General features: G+C 44.3%; 1 protein-coding gene across 1 annotated transcript in view; it reads right to left on the reverse strand.

Moving 5' to 3' along the window:
• The window catches only part of calcrlb (calcitonin receptor-like b), an 81,145-nt gene that overhangs the window by 48,334 nt on the left and 14,240 nt on the right, over nucleotides 1-18,571 (reverse strand). The window lies entirely within an intron of this gene.

The raw sequence follows: 18,571 nt of genomic DNA on the forward strand, positions 1-18,571 counted from the left end.
CCACCACAGCCCCTCCCCCCACCTCACCCCTGCTTTATCCACACAAGTGCCAGTTCTGCTATGGCAGTCTGCTGTTATGCTCCTGCAGTGCTGGCAAGTTTTTCCCCGTTCCTGACTGACATAGTCAATGCCCACATTGTTCCTCCTCCCTGCCAAGCCACATTAGCATTCACAATGGCTGCTGTCTGAAGCCAGCACTGACCTTCCGCAAACTTACTGCCACGTTATACCTGGAGAGGCTCTGAAGCCCCATCGTTCCTGCGCACGTTTTGAAAAATCTGAAAACACCAGTAAAACTGCAGTGATTTTCCTGTTTAACAGCCTTAATTACCTTCCCACTGCGTTTGAGCACAAGGCCCCCCTGCCATGCCAGCCGACTTCAGAATATCCAGTTGCAACATAAAGCCGTGGGCTTCTCTTCCAACATCACAATATTCCAACCCTGCCTGCCTCACAGTCCATTCCCAAAGGGCCGGGAAAATCCAGCCCATTGTGTCTACTTGTGAAGCAATGTGGGCTGTTTCTTTACATGAAAGGCTTGTAAGGTATCCCTTGCTTCAAACATAAACCATGTCTTCTTTCATTCTCACTACTATGTTTAGCTACAATACATCACTTATAGGGGTAATTTATGACTGTGAGTGAACAATGCAAACAATACATTTGAACAGATGTGCTGGTTTTACCTGCTTCATGTCCCATCCAAGAGCTTGTTTATCTTAATACAAATGTTGCATTCAGAAACACATCGGTTCCACAGCTGTTGAATCCGACAGCTGCCAAACAGGCTGTTGTTCTCATGCATGGTTTATAGTTTTTCTACCGCATGCTTGGTTGTTTTTGCTTTTCCTTTTTGGAAATCACTTGTTTGCATGTTTCTTGGAACTAGTTAAATTTTCAATTAAATAAAGCAATGGCTCTGAAATGTATCATTCTGTCACCTGCACCCATATTGAAACTCAAAGCAAACAAATTTTTATGAGAATCTAACATTGCATTTCTTTAAAAAAGATTTTGCAAAAAGCAATATAAGTTTTTGAAGTAAGAATAACAAAGCAGAAATACAAGTAAGAAAGAGAAGCATAAAAAATAAATGTACAAAACAAAGTCATAAAAGTGCACACTCATCTACCTGTTTCCCTCTTCATCCCTTGTCTTTCTCAATAGACTGTAACTATTTTTGCATAAAATTCATCATTAACACAATTTTCTACACAGAAAATTTCTTTTTCCTGTAGATTTGAAACATTTTACGAGTTGGATTTGAACAGTGAATTCTAGGGCATTTTTTCAATGTTGCTTGTGATTCAAGTCGTGATCATGTGTTATTAATCTTCTACTCGCTTTACATGGCATGAATTCATTAGCATCCATTTTGAAAACTTCAACTAAGGTTTCCAATTCCAATTTCAAACAAAGCATGACAGACCCATTATTCCACTCAATTTGCTCCGCAACCCTTTAAGATACCGCACTTTTTAGATTTTAGTTACTTTTGTCACAAGAGAGAATTAGACTCTCTTTGGATAGCACACACATGTGATGAATGGTCCTGAGCAGGATATCAGAAAAATGTTTTTGCCTGCTATGCAGTCCTCCCACCTCTAACCTATATAACATTTCTCATTTTGAACGGACCTAAACACTCTGATTGATTTGAAACTCACTCATTTTTGTTGAAATAGTTGATCAATTTTAATGTATCATCTAAAAGTGCACTCATTTCCCCATAGCGAGAACACCTCTCACAGCCAAGAGGTACAAGGAACAAGACGCTGAGGAAGACCAAGAGATCAAGGGATTGCTGGACAGACAATGTCAAGTATGACTTATCATAGAAAGGGATACAGATAATTGAAGCAGCCAGGCTAGTTCAGAATTGACAACAGTGGAGTGTCAGTTTGGAACTCATTTTGAGTTGTCAGTTAAAATTTTTTTCACTGATTTCAACTGAAAGTAACTGTGGGTTGTAGCTGTTAAAAATTTAACTTATATAAGATTTCAGTTCATTTAAACAGAATCACTACCAGCTAGGAGAGGAAAAGAATCACATATAATGAGAACATGATGGGGTGAATCTGCGGAGTTTATGACACAGTGGGATACCTTGTCTGCTGTCACCACTTATTGTAAAATCTTGATTTTCCAATATGCACTGAGAAAATTTAGACCACTTGCACGAGTCTAGCTGACATGATACACTCATGTATTAATGATATGACGGCAATGCAAACTCTCCTGTCACATTGTAGGGTCAACTTTAACTACTGGCAGAGAATGCTCACATTCACTCACTCACACAGCTCAGATATTGGGTGGCAGCTGAAGCCTTGAGGGGAAGGGGGTTAACCATAGGAAAGGCCTTAGCTGGGTCTGTAGTGATCCCACCAAAAAAAAAAAAAATTCCTTGACCTTTTACCTGCAGTGGAAGGAGTTCAAAATGACACCTGTGTGTTTATCATTTGTAGGCAGACTTACAGAAGCAGCTACTAAATAGTGTACGATACATTTTTGATAATTTTCAAAAAACCCAGTTTTTTAACCTTAAAACAAATGAAATGTTTGGTCGGCATGAAATTTCACTTTATTAATATTTGTGACTTATCAATCTGATGAAGTAATTCTGTCCATCCGATGAAAAATCTTTTTCAAATGAAATTATTTTTAACCTTCATGTATTCTCACTCTATTTCTCTGTAGAAGTTGAGCTGTTTTAAATTTTATCTTTCATTTTGAGCAGTCAAAAACAGTGACTTTTTATCCACAGTTAATTGCTGTCAGAAGATATGAATTTCCCAAGGTGCAAGTTTCAATGCAACTAAAAACATAAAAATCCACAACAACAAAGGTTTACTGCTGTGTGCTATGTAAGTATAACCATTGGAATAATCTAGGGAGAAACATTTGATAGCCTCTGCAATGCATGATTAATCCATGCCCCTTCCACTGAACACTGAGAGTATTGGGGAATGATTGTAGGAAACAGAGAGCTGTGGTGAATGGTTGTTTTTCGCACTGGAGGAAGGTATACAGTGGGATTCCCCAGGGATTGGCATTCAGGGCCACATCTTTTCTCGATATATATTAATTAACTAGACTTGAGCGTACAGGGCACAATTTCAAAAATGACAGATGACACAGAACTTGGAAGTATTGCAAACTGTGAGGAGGATAGTGATGGACTTCAAAAGAATGTAGACAGGCTGATGGAATGGGCGGACATGTGGCAGATGTAATTTATTGCAGAGGTGTGAAGTGATACATTTTGGTAGGTAGAATAGGAGAGGCAATATAAATAAAAAATACAATTCTAAAGGGGGTGCAGTAACAGAGTGAGCTGGGGGTACATGTGCACAAATCAGTGGCAGGACAGGTTGAGAAAGCGGTTAAAAAGGCATGCAGGATCCAAAGCTGTAAAAATAGAAGCAGAGAGTACAAAAGCAAGGAAGTTATGATGAACCTTTAAAATACACTGCTTCAGCCTCAACAAGAGTATTAAGTCCAATACTAGGCACTGCACTTTCGGAAGGATTAGAGAGGATACAGAAAAGATTTACGAGAGTGGTTCCAGGGATGAGGAACTTCAGTTACGTGGATAGATTGGAGGAGCTGGGGGTGTTCTCCTTAGAGAAGAGAAGGTTGAGAGGAGATTTGTTAGAAGTGTTCAAAGTCATGAGGGGTCTAGGGAGAGTACATAGAGAGAAACTGTTCCCATTGGTGATAGGGTTGAGAAGCAAAAGATACTGATTTATGGTGATTGGCAAAAGAACCAACGGTGACCTTTTTATGCAGCAAGTGGCTAGGATCTGGAATGCCCTGCCTGAGAATATGGAGGCAGATTCAAAAGGGAATTGGACAAGCACCTGAAAAGAAAAAAAATTCAAGGCTATGGAGAAAGGGCAGGGAAGTGGGACTAGCTGAATTGCTCTTGCAGAGAGATGGCACGGACACAACGGACTGAATAACCTGCTTCTCTACTGTAACCATTCTATGATTCTATGCAAACTTTGTGCTAATTCAAGTGATAGTAGCATGCAGCTCAGCACTAAATGTGCCTGCACACCTCAGCTGGGGCCAAAGTTCATGCGAGGCTAGAACCACTCTAAAGCTAGTCTATACTGTCTAAAGTCAATCTGTACCTCTTAAAGTGGGGGGGGGGGTGCTATATCCTGGCTGGAATGTGTATTGGAAGTTGCTGGGGAAGACATTCTGAGCAGGAAGAAAGCTGACTCGTGCTGCAACGGAGCAGAGAGCGTGCTCCAATTTTCTCAGAGGTAGTATCAGAGGCCTTAGCGCAAGAAGTGGACAGGAGGAGAGATGTCTTCTAGCCACAGGGGGCCAGGAGGTTATCAAAACAAACTCTGAGAAGGCAATGAGAGCAGATGGCTGTCGCCATCAATGCAAGCAGTCTAGCCCCGAGGACATGGATGCAGTGCCAAAAGGAGTTTAATGACCTCTCACAAGTGTTTGGTGTCAGTGAATTCATCTTCACATTCCATATCCTTACAACTCCATCATGTACCTCACACACTGCTCAATTCACCATCCACCCCAGCCACTCACCCAACAACAATCTCTATCATCACGACTCATACCTCACATTCATAGCTTTACTTCACCCCCACAAGCTTAGCTATAAGCCTCTGACACACTGCTCCTTGCTCTGGTTGAGGCAGAATTGCTCCTTGAAGACCACAGACAGATATGTCCTCCTGCTGACAGCCTTCTCCTACTCCTCCTCCCTCTCCCAGTAGCTTATCCTGCTCTGTGTCACCTCTGCTGATTCTCCCGGTCATGATGGAATCCAAGGGGAATTCAAACTATTGTACCGATATCTGGGAGCAAGTATGTTGTTCAGAACCCTTGAAGTCAGGACCAAGGCCTTCAGCACCTGCCAGACCATTCGCTGCAGACTTCAGCAACTTTAAATAATGGTAAAATCTCCAACCACTTCTACAAATTCAGCAACAACTATTAGAAATCAATCAGCAACTAACCTGAAAGTAATTGATGATCCCTTTATCTAGTGCTGGTGGGAGGTTAAGGGAAGTTGTTAGCTGGAGCATTGAGCACTGAAATGACATCACTGGCATCAAACCCGCATTACACGAAATTCTGCTTCAATGCTTCTCCACCATCGTCCGACAGGGCGAAACTGTACTCTCCTGGTTCCATTCTTATCCAAACAGTCGTAGCCAGAGAATCACCTGCATTGGCTTCTTTTCCTGCTCCCACACCATTACCTCTGGTTTCCCCTGAGATCTATCCTCAGCACCCTCCTATTTCTCTGCTACATGCTGCCCCTCGATGACATCATCCAAAGACACAGCATCAGTTTCCACATGTTTGCTGACTGCACCCAGCTCTACCTCACGTACACCTCTTTTGACCCCTCCACTGTCAGAGTGCTTCGCCAACATCTTGTACTGGACGAGCAGAAATTTCCTCCAACAAAATATTGGGAAGACTACAGCCATTGTCTTTGGTTCCCGTTACAATCTCCATCATTTTCAACCAATCCATCCCTTTCCTTGGCAACCGTCTGATACTGAGCCAGACTGTTCACAGCCTTGGTGTTATATCTTACCCCGAGGTGAGCTTCCTACCTCATATCTGCACCATCACTATGACCGCCTATTTTCACCTCCGTAACATCGGCTGCCTTAACCTTTACCTCAGCTTATCTGCTAGGAAACCCTCATCCATGCCTTTGTTACCTCCAGACTTGACTATTCCAATGCACTTCTGGCAGGCCTCCCTAGTTCTACCTTCTGCAAACTTGAGGCCATTCAAAAGTCTGCTGCCCGTATCCTAACTTGCACCAAGACCTGTTCATCCATCACCCCTGTGCTCGATGACCTGCAATGGCTCTCAGTTAAGCGATGTCTCAATTTTAATATTCTCACCCTTGTCTACAAATCCCTCCATGGCCTGACCCATCCCTATCTCTGTGATCTCCTCCAGCCTTGCAACGCCCTAACCCCCTCCCCCCCATCCCCACCACACTGAGATATCTGCACTCAGACAATTCCGGCCTCTGAGCATTCCCAAATTTAATTGCCGAACCATGGGCATGCCTTCAGCTGCCAAGGCCCTAAGCTCTAAAATTCCATCCATAAATCTCTCTTTCCTACTTTAGGATGCTCCTTATAACCTATCCCTTTGGCTAAGCTTTTGGTCATCTAGCCTAATATATTTTTATGTGGCTCAGTGTTAAATTTTATTTGATAGTATTCTCGTAAAGCGCCTTGGGATCTTTTCTTATTGAAAACACCATGGGATGTTATGTTTCTTGAAAAGTGTTAGATTAATGCATATTGCTGTTGTTGTTGAAGTTGTTTATGAAAAATTGTGTTTATATTATAATGTTAGCATCACTTTTCTATTTTGCATTGATGCTAAAGATGCAGTACAAATCCAGACTCAAGTCTTGATAGATGCAGTGTGAGAACCCGCAGGGGTGATAGACTTACCCCATTTGGGTTTGACAAGGTTACCTGCAGTTCATTTAAGAGTTTAGATAATGCTAGAGCTGGTGTCCATGATCTATAAAAGTTTAAATTTAAACTGTTAGGAAATGGACTCTCAGCATGCACGGTTACAGGAAAACAGCAATATGAGCTAGGTAGCGTAGAAAGGGTACTGCCTTGCTGTGGTTCATACTGCAGCTACCAATCTGAGACTAGTGGTTACAATATAAACACAGCATGCGTGAGGCATTAGACAGTGTATTATCTTCTGAAATTAGCGAGTGCCTGAATTTTATTGTACAACAAACGTAGGGAGAGTTCTGACTGTCTTTGATTAGTGTCTTCTCCCTAAATGCAGAGCGGAAAAGTGACCCTTTACCTTGATCATCGCATGCAAAAAAAATCAATAAATAAATCTGCTGAACTCTACAGGAAGCTGAATATAAATTTGATTATTTCTTCACAGAAAACACATCTGTGATACACTTTGAATTTTCCAAAATTAAAATCAACAATTTGCGAGTGAACAAAAGGTCAGAAAGTGTTTTAAAACTGAATGGTATATGGAAACTAATTGCTAAGCTACATGGCTATAGATCATTTCAACATAGCACCAGCTTATAGATAGATAAGATACGTTCCTGTGGCACAAAATGTACATTTTTGTTCATATGCATTAACTGTCTGTATGCATCTGACTCTACTTCAAAATATCATGGCTCTCACACGAGGTTCAGAGATACACACATCTATTTTCATTACAGTTGAAGTTTAATGATGTTCTAATGTATCAATATTATAATATATGTAGTTTATAATTAATGAGCTTTAAATAACATGCTAAAGACGTGGACTGGAGTTAAAAAATTCGAAATTTTGGCTTTTTGGATGTAATGCAAAAATCAACTTCTGTTTCATTTCTCATGTATGGCAATATTTTAAATTGGATGCCTATTGAAAATAAAACAATCCAATATGTCAAACCATCTCCTCTAGGATAGGCAGTCTGCATTAATGTTTACGTACATGGTGGTGAATTCAGCTGGAGCTGGAGAACTTGCCTGTTCATCATCTTATAAAAGTCTAGGAGCTAGATCAATGCAAATGTTTACAGAATCAAATCAGCCACTAATTGCACAGTGGCAACAAAAGCAATGCAGAATCAAATCTGGTGTTTCTGAACTCAGAAATCCAGATCGACACCTGAGTTCTCCAGTGTTTTCAAGGTGCCAGCCTTGGCTCACTGGTAGCACTCACACCTTTAAATCAGATGGTTGTGCATTCAGAGACTTGCACACATAAGGCTCAAGGCAGCGGACAACAAAAAAGGGCAGCCCACATCCCATGACACCCCAATCACATGGCGGGAGCAGGCTCTGCAATGCCAGATATGGTGTCAGCTGCCTCTGCACAGGATCTGGTGCCATTTTTAAAGGGTTGCCAGGCCTACAGTGACAGATAAAAGTTGCCCCCGTTCCTACACCCTAATTGCAACAAAAAATAATGTTTGACCCACCCATCCCCCACAACTACACCAGAAAAGCCCAGATTAACCCTTTTCCATCCCAAGTGTACTAAGTGCAGAGTTGACCTCTTTCATCCACCCCCTCGCCAAATTGACTTAAGTGCAGAATTCAACCATTCTCCCCAACCCCCACCACGACACTGAAAATTCAGAGTTGATCCCTTCCCACCACCACCGCACCACCACCACCCGCCCCCCCACCCCCCCCGCCACTTCACTACTATGCAGAGCTTCACCCTTCCCCACATCTGTATCACCAGCTTTCCTTGGATGGGAAAACAAAGGTTCGAAATTGCTCGGAAGATCACGGACAGCTGGCAGGATCATGGTGAAAGGTATGTAAATATATGCATTTCCTTTATTTAAATATGTAAAGTTGGGTCCCCTTGCTAAGCGACGGGGGGCCGCAATGGAGCCTCACCACCGCCGGGAAGATCAGGCCCGGCAATCCCTGCGTCGGGCTTCATGGCGGACTACCACCGGTGCAATCGTCCGGCCCCACCCCGCCATGGAGCCCGACATCAAGACCTCAACAAAATCCCAGCATAATCTAGGCTGACACATCAGTGCAGTATTCAGTGAGTGTGGCTGTCAGAGATGCTGCCTTTCAGATGAGACATTCAACCAAGGTCCCGTCTGCCCTCTCAACTGAACTTAAAAGATCCCATGGCACCATTCAAAGAAAAGCAGGGGAGTGCTTTCCAGTATCCTGATTAATATTTATCTCTGAACTGCCATTACTAAAAAAAATTAGTTGGTTGGTATCTCATTTCTGTTTGCAGGACTTGCTGGGCACAAATTAGCTGCTGTGTGCTGAATTTAATCAGCCCTCTAGGGATGGGCGGGGTGGCATGGGGGTTCATTAAGGAAAGGTAGGGGGTGCGGAGTACCCAACATTCTATATTGTCAGGGGCGAGGAAGGTTGAGGAAGGTCTTCCTGCCCAAAGGCCAATTGTGGCCACTTAAGGGCCAATTGTGGCCACTTACCATCGTCATCGGTATTTTACCAACAGCTGGTGGGAGCCCCACCATGTGGTGAAGCCACCCAATAAAACCAGGTGGTTTCCCTGCAGGCTGGGGAATGGTGGGGGCGGGGGGGGGGTCTTCCTGCTTGGACAATCTGTGTCTCACGGAGGGCCCCCAGCGGCAAAAGCCGCCCCTACGCCAACACAACCCCACCCCACTCACACGCAACAACCACCACCCCCCTACCTCTCGCTGCAACCTGCCTGACTGGCCCCAGTGAGCCTGCCCATACTTACCTGCAGTCCGAGGTTCCATAGCTGCTCCTGGTCCCGGGCCTACTGCATTCCCAGCATTGGCCACCACTCCCGGAGGGGTTGCTGAGACTGCTGAGCTGCCGGCCCTCTGATTGACAGGCAGGTTTTGAAGGCGGGATGCCTGATCTTAAAGGGACGGGGACCCAGGCACCAGGCAGGGTGTCCCTCAGAACGGCCGAGGCAGGATTTCCTTGTCTTTCTGGCCTGCCATTGGGATCCCCGCTGCCTGCGTAAAATCAAACCCTCTGTTTCCCACATTACAACAGTGACTATACATAAAAATTATTTCACTAGTTGTGAAGTGCTTTGGGACATTCTGAGGTCATGCAAGGCACTATATAAATGCAAGTTCGTTCTTATTCTTTCTCTCACTGGATGTTGCTGCTTCCAATCAGTATATTTTTGCTAACTTAAGTTTGTCCTGTAAAAATGATGTAGATGATGCACAAAGACTTTGAAATTGAAGTGACCATCAGTATTGTGCAAAATAACAAATATCTATTTATTCTGTGTGAATAGAATTCAGTTATTTTGCATTATTCTATAAAAGTATAAAGCATTTTTTAACATCCAAGGTCAGTATTAAAACAAGCTCCAATGTGCAATAGCCCTTTTAAGTAAAAAGAGTTCCTTCTGAACAGACACTCATAACATCCACACAAAGTTGTACAGTAACTGACCTGGCATAAACTTGTTCAGCTGGTCAGTAAAATTAGCAAATTCATATACAGTCTATGGAGAAAAGTTAACAGAATATTTTCTAGGGCATTTCATAAAAGGCATATTCAAGATGGTTTATTTGAGAAAATGAGTAAGGGCAGCCAGATGGATTATTTCCCTATAAGAACAACAATCTTTTTTAGAATGGAGTATTATAGAGGATGTAACATTTTATCACAAATCACACTTCAAAGCATGAAAGCTATATGTTGTATAATATGTAATATTTGGTTCCAGTCAAAAAATTACAACATTCACTCCTCAAGACAAATGAGTGTACACAGCGATTATTCATATAATGGTTTTTCTTTGTAGTCATTGAACATTTCATTTTCCCACAAGAAACTGGTTATGATCATTCAGCAAGTCCATCTGCCATAATTACATTGTGTGAAGTGCTTTGACCTGATGCGAAATGATATCAAAATACAAGTATCTATATAACGCCCAATACCATTTGGCCCTGAAGAAAGCCAGCAAAGTATTTATTCCCAATTCTGCTTTGGAAATACAATTTATGATTCATAATAAACTTTAAATTGCTGAGCATGCATTGATAGCAGCAATTGAATACTTTCCAGTAGAAAATGTCACCTTGGCCCATCCTTGTGACAAACCATCCAAAGATAACAGTGTAAGGAAAAAGTAACAAAAATAAAGGCAAATAACATGAATAAAACAATACAAAACCAAGAAACACGATGATGTCACAGTTGAAGCCAACATTTGCTGGTGAGAGTTTACATGGTATTGAATTAAGTGATACTTGTTATTAGCTGTTAATATAAAATTGTACCAAATTTCTGTGTGTTTGCTATTGTTTCAAGTCAAAAAGGAATTGTATTGTCATTTTTAAATTGGAGTGCTTGGAGGTTTGGACATTCTACGACTTACAATCAACAGATATAGACAATGTTGATATAAAATGGAGATGAATTTTTCAGACTGGAATTCATTGATAATCTGTACAATTCACGATCAATAAATAACTTCTGCCTGAAATCAGCTATATTGCATATAAGATAAGCAAGCTGTATGTTATACGGGTATGTGTGCATTGTAAAAGGCTAACTTTTTTTATTTACAGTAAAGAAGTTGTAAAATAGAGAAATGTGCATTGTAAAACATACGCATATACCTACCTCATGTATTATGCATAATACAATGCATAGTAGCCACTTTAATTCATATACAGTGTATAGCTTCTCTTGAATATTCTATATAGCAAAACTGTGTACAATCATTTTTATACTTAAAGAATATACATAAAGAAAGACTTATTTATTTTAGCTTCTGTTGTGTCAGGTTAAATGAGCAACAGAGAACAATTCATACTTAAGGGCATATGTCATTAGCTCTGGAATCTTACAATGGATATAGAACATTGTGAATACAAAATAACAGGTTTAAGACCTTGATGCTCTATTGCCAGACCTTGTAAAATCTGCTGAGGGAAATGATCCCAAAATTACTGAATACTGATGAAGTGTGTCAAAAATGTAGAGTATGTTCATGGCTTGGCTACCCGACCCGAACCCGACGGGACCCGACGACGTGTCGGGTTCGGGTCGGGTCGCTTTTCCTGGTTTGGCATTCGGGCTCAGGTCGGGTCGGGCATAGTGACAGCCAGGACGTCAAGGCGGGAAACACGCCACACTCGTCTGCAGTGAGCGATACCATCCAAGGTAGAGCACAACCTCGTCAATAAGGTTGATTATATTCCGGTGGTTAGGTCGGGTCAGGTTGGCACCGGAAAAAATGAAAGGACTCGGGCCGGGTCGGGCTCGGGTCAGATGCGGTTCAGTCGGGCTCGGGTCGGGTTTCATTTGCAGACCTGAGTAGGCCTTTATAGCCAGGTTCCACAATTTGTCGCTTGTGCTGTCGAGACTTCATCAGATTATTTTACGACAGACTTTTAAAATATTATTATGTTATAAGTCCATTTTTGCTGGAGTGTGATTGCTGAAGTGTGGGGCTGAATTTTACGCCGCCCCAGCGGGTCGGATGATGGCGTGGGGGCTGTGTAAAATTGAGCGGGAGGCTCCAGGAGGCCTACCCACCCGCTTCCACCTCCGACCAAGTTTATGGCGCCAGGTGGGGGGTGGGAAATGGCCCGCCAATTAACGGCCACTTAAGGGCCCCCGCCTGCCTCCATGGGTATTTTACCCATGGCAAGCGGGCGTGCTGGGGAGGTGAAAGGCCGTCTGGCGATAGCTGCTGGCCTTTCCATGCCCCGGTGGGGGTGCATGGCAGTCAGGCACATGGTGCCCGATTGAGGGCCGCCCCCGCCTCCCAGCACACCCTCGGGACCCAAGACGTCCCCCCTCTCCACCCAAACGACCATTCCAGCCTCACCAAGGAAAGACCGATCCCCTGGCGAGGCAACGTCAACTTACCTTCCCACCTGGATCCATCGCGTCAGCTGGGCTGCAGTCCCAGCAGTGGCCACTGCTCCCGGTAGCGCTGCTGGGACTAAGGCCCGCTGATTGGCCGGCAGCTCACTGAGGCGGGACCTCCTCCCTCAAGTGGGTGGAAGTCCCAACTCGGGACAATTAAAGCCCGGGGACCCATAAAATGTGGAATGGATCCCGGGGCTAGGCGGTGGCGAATTCCCGTCCGCCTAAGGTAAAATCCAGCCCCTGGTGTCTGAGGTGAAAGAAAAACAGACAAAAAGCAAGAATGTTTAAATCTAAAGTAGTCGATCTCCTGTGGTGTTGGACATGAGTAGTCAGGACCAAACTGGAAGATATTAGAGCCAACATGGCATAGAGGTATGGAAGATAATTGGAGGGGGAAAGGGAAGGAAGAGTGGGAAGGAAGAAGGAAAATAGGAGAGGGGGAGAGAGAAGAAGGTGGGGAAAAGTAGTGGGGAAGGGCAGAGGAAAGGAGGCAAGGTGGATGAGAAAAGAGGGAAGGTGGGAGAGAAGTTGGAGCAGAGAGGAGGGCATGGAGAAGACAAGGGGGCAGAGGGGAGAAAGGAGGGAAAGGGGAGGGGACAGCAGAATGGGAGAGGAAGGGAAAGAGGTCAGGAAGAAGGTGGCAAAAGGTCTGGGAACAGAGGAGGAGAGGAGAAGAGGGATTGAAAAATGAGCAATGCAAAGCCTTCAAAGAGGAGATTGTTGGGGTACTGACTAGACACATTCCCATGAGGGGGAAAAGAAGGGTATCCAAAGCTAGATCCCCCTGGATGACTTTACATACAGAGATTAAAATGAAATGGAAACCAAGCTGCATATGAAAAGTGCAGGGAAGAGTTTAAAAAGGAAATAGGAGAGGTAAATAGAGCACACGAGAATAGATTAGCATGCAACATAAAAGGGAACCCAAAATCTTTTGATAAACATTGTGGGGGTTAAATTGAATAACTCAGAAAAACATACATAGGGGATCGCAGTCTACAATTAATCCTGCCCGTTCATTGCGATGCAGGCAACACATTAAATTCATGCTGCTTGCTATTTTAAATGATTGCTGAATGCAGCCAATGCTACCCACAGTGCTTTTTGGCTGCACACATCAGCAGAGGCCCCAATATCGCAGGTGGCTAGTGCTATTTAAAGGCAGCTGCACCTTTTAAAGGGGAGGTGCATTGTGGCTGCAAGAAGTGGTAGGAGCTTTTTGAAAAGTGAATCTCTGCTGTAATACTTTGAAGAATGGCTGAACACGCAAGAGAACGAGCACCAAGACGTTGTGACAAAGAACTGGAGCTCTTCAAAAAAGATGGAGAGAGAAATAGAGATACACCGCATCCTCAGGGAAGCAGGAAGCCCTCCACACATTTGCTCAGGAGACAGTGGGAAAAAGTCTCGGTAGAGGTCAATGCCAGGCGTGTAGCTCCAAGAACCTAGCTGCAATGTAAGAAGATTAAGAATCTGACACAAGCTGTCAAGGTGAGTTCAATCTTCGAATTGCATATCCTACCACTTGCACCACTGGCCTCATCCACTGCCCAATTCTCTGTAACCCCATCACCCACTTATCAATATTCTCCACCAATCAGTGCTCAACCCTTCCATTCGTATATTTTACCTCACCCTCAAGCACTTAGCACTGTTGCAAGCCTCACACCCACAACACGCAGCTTGCATATACTTGTAGCTATTCAACCATGGCAGCCATATCACCAAAACATATTGCACAACACTTACTGACACATTTCATTCTTTCTTGCAGGAGAAGGTGGTGCAAAACAGAAGGCAAAAGTAAAGAACTGGAGAAGGACAAACATGCCTCCACATTTTAGCCCTCATGGGAAAGGACACCGCTGAGGCTATGGCCACTGGCACTGCTGAACAACTGATAATGAGAGTATCCGCATAACTAATCCTCCTTCTCTCATCCCACTTCGCACTCATCCTACAATCTCTTCTGACTCATAAGCTGCAGATGGTGTAATCACACACTGCTTTCTTCTCTCCTCACACCACAACCCAGCTCTTTTCACTTTTCCATTTCAGATACCCAAGAACTGGAATCTTCCCAGTCAGAGAAGGAAAAGGAAGAAGGCAGTGAAGATGAAGAGACACCATCACTTGATCTTACACGTAGCCATCAGCTCAAAGACTGTGTATTTCAGAAGTTAGGATAGAGGAGGGTTCTGCATGGGCTGAGTCACTGAGCACAAGTGCACATGAGCCAGAGGATGGGGTTGCGCAATAGCAGAGGAGTCCGATGAGGACTTCAATGGGCCATGTTTTAGAAGAAACCTGATGGATATACACAACCAAATGCTTGGTACACTGGATAGCCTGCCAGAAAGCCTGTGCTCAATGTCAAGGAGAATGGAAGAGTTCAGCACAAACTTGGCACAGGGCTTTGCCCAGAGCTTGGGGCCCATATTTTCCAACATAGACTGGTTGGTCACCTCCATCAGTGCACCTATGGAACCACCAGGATGCAGGATCTGATGATCGATTCACAGCTTCCATTCCAGCACAAACTGTATCCATCAAAGGTCCGAGTGCTGCCATGCAAGCTCAGACCACTGCCATCATGGCTGTGGATAATACAGGTCACAGGGGCTTCCAAGGCATGTCAGCAGTCCCAACAATCTGTTCTCCAACAGATCAATAGGAATGCTGCAGAGTCACCCAAGAGAGTGGCAGTGGCTCCATGGAACGTGAAGCTGCTTCGTTCTCTCAGGTTGGCGGAATCCCTGCTCCCAACATTGCCACTCTGTCAGTGAGCTTGCTGTTGCCTGTCAGCAGACTGTTGTAGCCTAGGATGAGATGGTGCAGTCTAAAGTCAGGTCCTCTAGGTCCAGACCAGCTTGAGATCGCACTTCAAGGCCATCTGCAGTCTCCTCAATTGAGGTTCAACAGCCATCAACCACCCATGCCACAGGCACAGGGGAAGTACCTTGTAGGAGCACTAGGACAGGGAAAGGCACAGGGAGGACAGGCACAAAGGGAATGCATGGCCCAATTTAGCCTCCCATAAACAGTAATAGATTAGTCAAAGAAAGGGTGGGCTGATTAGGGACCAAAAAGATGTTCTTGTGAAGTCAGAGGACATGGTTGAGGTACTAAATGAGTACTTTACATGTGTCTTCACTAAAGAAGGGGATGCTGCCAATGTCACTGTAAAGGAGGAGGTCACAAAGAAGTTGGTTAGCATAAAATTGGATGCTGAAAGATGACTAGCACAGCCAGAGCAGTATGAAGTTGATGCCAATGAATGTTGCCTTAGGGTGCTTGTTGCACCGTTGCCCTGTAGAATGTTACACTGAATAGTTCTATGTGGAGCTCTGCGGGGATACTTACAGAGGCAACACCAAAACGGCTGAAAGTGGGCTCTGTGAGGTGAGCAGAGGAACACCGGGCAGTTGTCGTTCACTATAGGGTGGCACAGTGGCGCAGTGGTTAGCACCACAGCCTCACAGCTCCAGCGACCTGGGTTCAGTTCTGGGTATTGCCTGTGCGGAGTTTGCAAGTTCTCCCTGTGACTGCGTGGGTTTCCGCCGGGTGCTCCGGTTTCCTCCCACAGCCAAAGACTTGCAAGTTGATAGGTAAATTGGCCATTGTAAATTGCCCCGAGTGTAGGTAGGTGGTAGGAGAATTGAGGGAAGGTGGGGATGTGGTAGGGAATATGGGGTTAATGTAAGATTAGTATAAATGGGTGGTTGTTGGTCGGCACAGACTCGATGGGCCGTAGGGCCTGTTTCAGTGCTGTATCTCTAAATAAATAATAAATATTCTTCTGAATGCTGGGTTACCTGTTGGATGACTGTGTCAGCCAGAGGGGGGGAATCTGGCTGTAACTTTCTCAACAAGAAGCAAGTAAACAACGCTAGAAATAAGGGGCATCTGTAGGCATCGCACTACAGCTCGTCAATTGTGAGAGGGTGGGATATTTATTAGATCTCATGCTGAGCTGACTGATAGTCATAGTGTGGTCGGGTGAGGGTGTTTCAGGCAATCACAATATGGGCCATCTGTGGACTAGGGTTTTTTTGGGACTAAGAGGAGCACCCATGATCCTGCTGGCCCCACCAAAAGAAGCAATTAAACAAATTTCCTTAGCCATTTTCTGAGTGGCCTCCAGTTGTCCCTTTAAGGATTGGTATTTAGCTCTATCAGTGCCTGCTACCAATGGGTGGAGTATGCACCTGCTATATGCATTTGTCCCTCAAAATTGCTATGTCACAGGACCGCGAGTTGCATATTACAAATGGCCTCCTGCTTGAAAAAGGATCCTACCTAAGATGACAGTTGTTGGAGCGCCAGGGTAAATGGGGCAGTAAGTGACCCCATGTCATTTTTCTGGCTACTATTCATATCGAAGCCAAAGCTGCCCCTTACATGTGGACACTTTATTCAATTATGTGATTGTTTGAAACGTGCAGTACACACAAGTTACTGATATCCTCACTGCATCATATTCTTGGTAAGGATCAATTTTGTTTTATTAACTTAATAGGTTCCAGATTTGTGATTGTAAGAGGTTGTTGACCTGCAGAGTGCTCTGGGAACAAAACTGCACTGTGTTTCTAAATTAAACATCTTGTGAGTGACATTCATAGTCCAGAACATCCTGCAAACCAGTGACCTTCCTTTGACACTCTGTCCTATCGCAGTCTATCTACAGCATGAAAACTCATTCTTGCTTTGATCACCTCCAAACTCGATTATGCCAAAACTCAACTGACCGGTCTCCCATTCTCCACCTTTTAAACTTCAACTCATCCGAAACGCAGCTGCCCATATACTATCCCACACAAAGGCACACTTGCCCAACACAGCCATGCTCACTCACCTACACTGGCTCACGGCCTCCATATGCTTTAAAACTTTAAATTATCATGCTACTGTTTAAATCCCTCCATAGCCTCACCTCGCTATATCTCTGTAACCTACTCCAGCCCCATGACCCGCTCTCATGAACTCTCAGTTACTTTGACTCCAACCTCTTGTGTTTTCCATCCCCAACCCTTTGCCCCACCATTGCCAGCTATCCCATCAACCACCTAGGCTGCAGAATCACAAATCTCTCTCTCACCTCCCTTAAGGGATTCTTTAAAATCAATCCATTTTACCATATTTTTGGCCACCTCTCCTAATCTTTCCTTCTTTGCCTTATGCCTATGTGACGTGTCTTAGGATATTTTTCTACCTTAAATGAGTGCAATAAATTCAAGTTGCTGCTGTATTCAAGTTTCTACTGTCTCCATTCAGCCTATATATCAGATCTGTTTGATCTTCGGGCAATAACATGTTATCAATCACTGCCATCTGATTTGATTAACTTTACTGAATAATTAATAATTAATCAGAATATAGACATAGAACCAGAGATGCTGGAATAGCCCTTAAATTATGTTCAGGAGTAAACTTACATGGCTAGAAATTAGCCCTTTTTGTTGGGTGCAGGGGTCGCAGGTCGCGACCTGCCCACATCTGTTTCCATGAAGGTAGGTAGCATCCAGATTTGGTGCAGTCGCCTTATTTATTTGATTGTAATGTTTGTCTGAGCGAGACCCATGCTGTTGCCTGCCTGAGCGCTCAGTAGTGGACCAAGCAACACATTCTGATAGCACATGCTGCAGCCAGCCTGCTCTTCATTCAAGCCAGACTGTCCCTCTTAAAGGGAAGCTGCACTCAGTCACAGGAGGCTGCTGCTGAATGGTATTGCTGCAATTCTGAACAGGGAAAAAGGAATACCAGGGGCGAGGGAGAGCACACGGATGCAGCCTTGGAGGCCTTCGTCATGGAGGTGGATAGGAGGAGTGACCCCATGGTTCTGCGAAAATCCAGGAGGAACTCAAGAACTACTCTCAGAAGAGATTAGGAGCAGATAGATAGCGAAGTCAGTTCCCGGAGTCTGGCCCCGATGACCTGGCAACAGTGACACAATTAGTTTAATGACCTCGCACGAGTGGTCAAGATCAATGAATGCATCTTCAGATGACATCTTCTACCCACCACACCACCAATCTCTCACGCTGCTCAATGAACCACAGCCCCAATGACACTCCCTGGCACTCATGATGCATACCTAACATCCAGATGCTCCAGCTTGCACACATTCCAATAATGCCAGCCTCATACCCAGCTCCTGCTGCTTCCATACATGACTCC

The sequence above is a fragment of the Heterodontus francisci genome, chromosome 7, assembly GCF_036365525.1.
Source record: "Heterodontus francisci isolate sHetFra1 chromosome 7, sHetFra1.hap1, whole genome shotgun sequence".
Classification (NCBI taxonomy): domain Eukaryota; kingdom Metazoa; phylum Chordata; class Chondrichthyes; order Heterodontiformes; family Heterodontidae; genus Heterodontus; species Heterodontus francisci.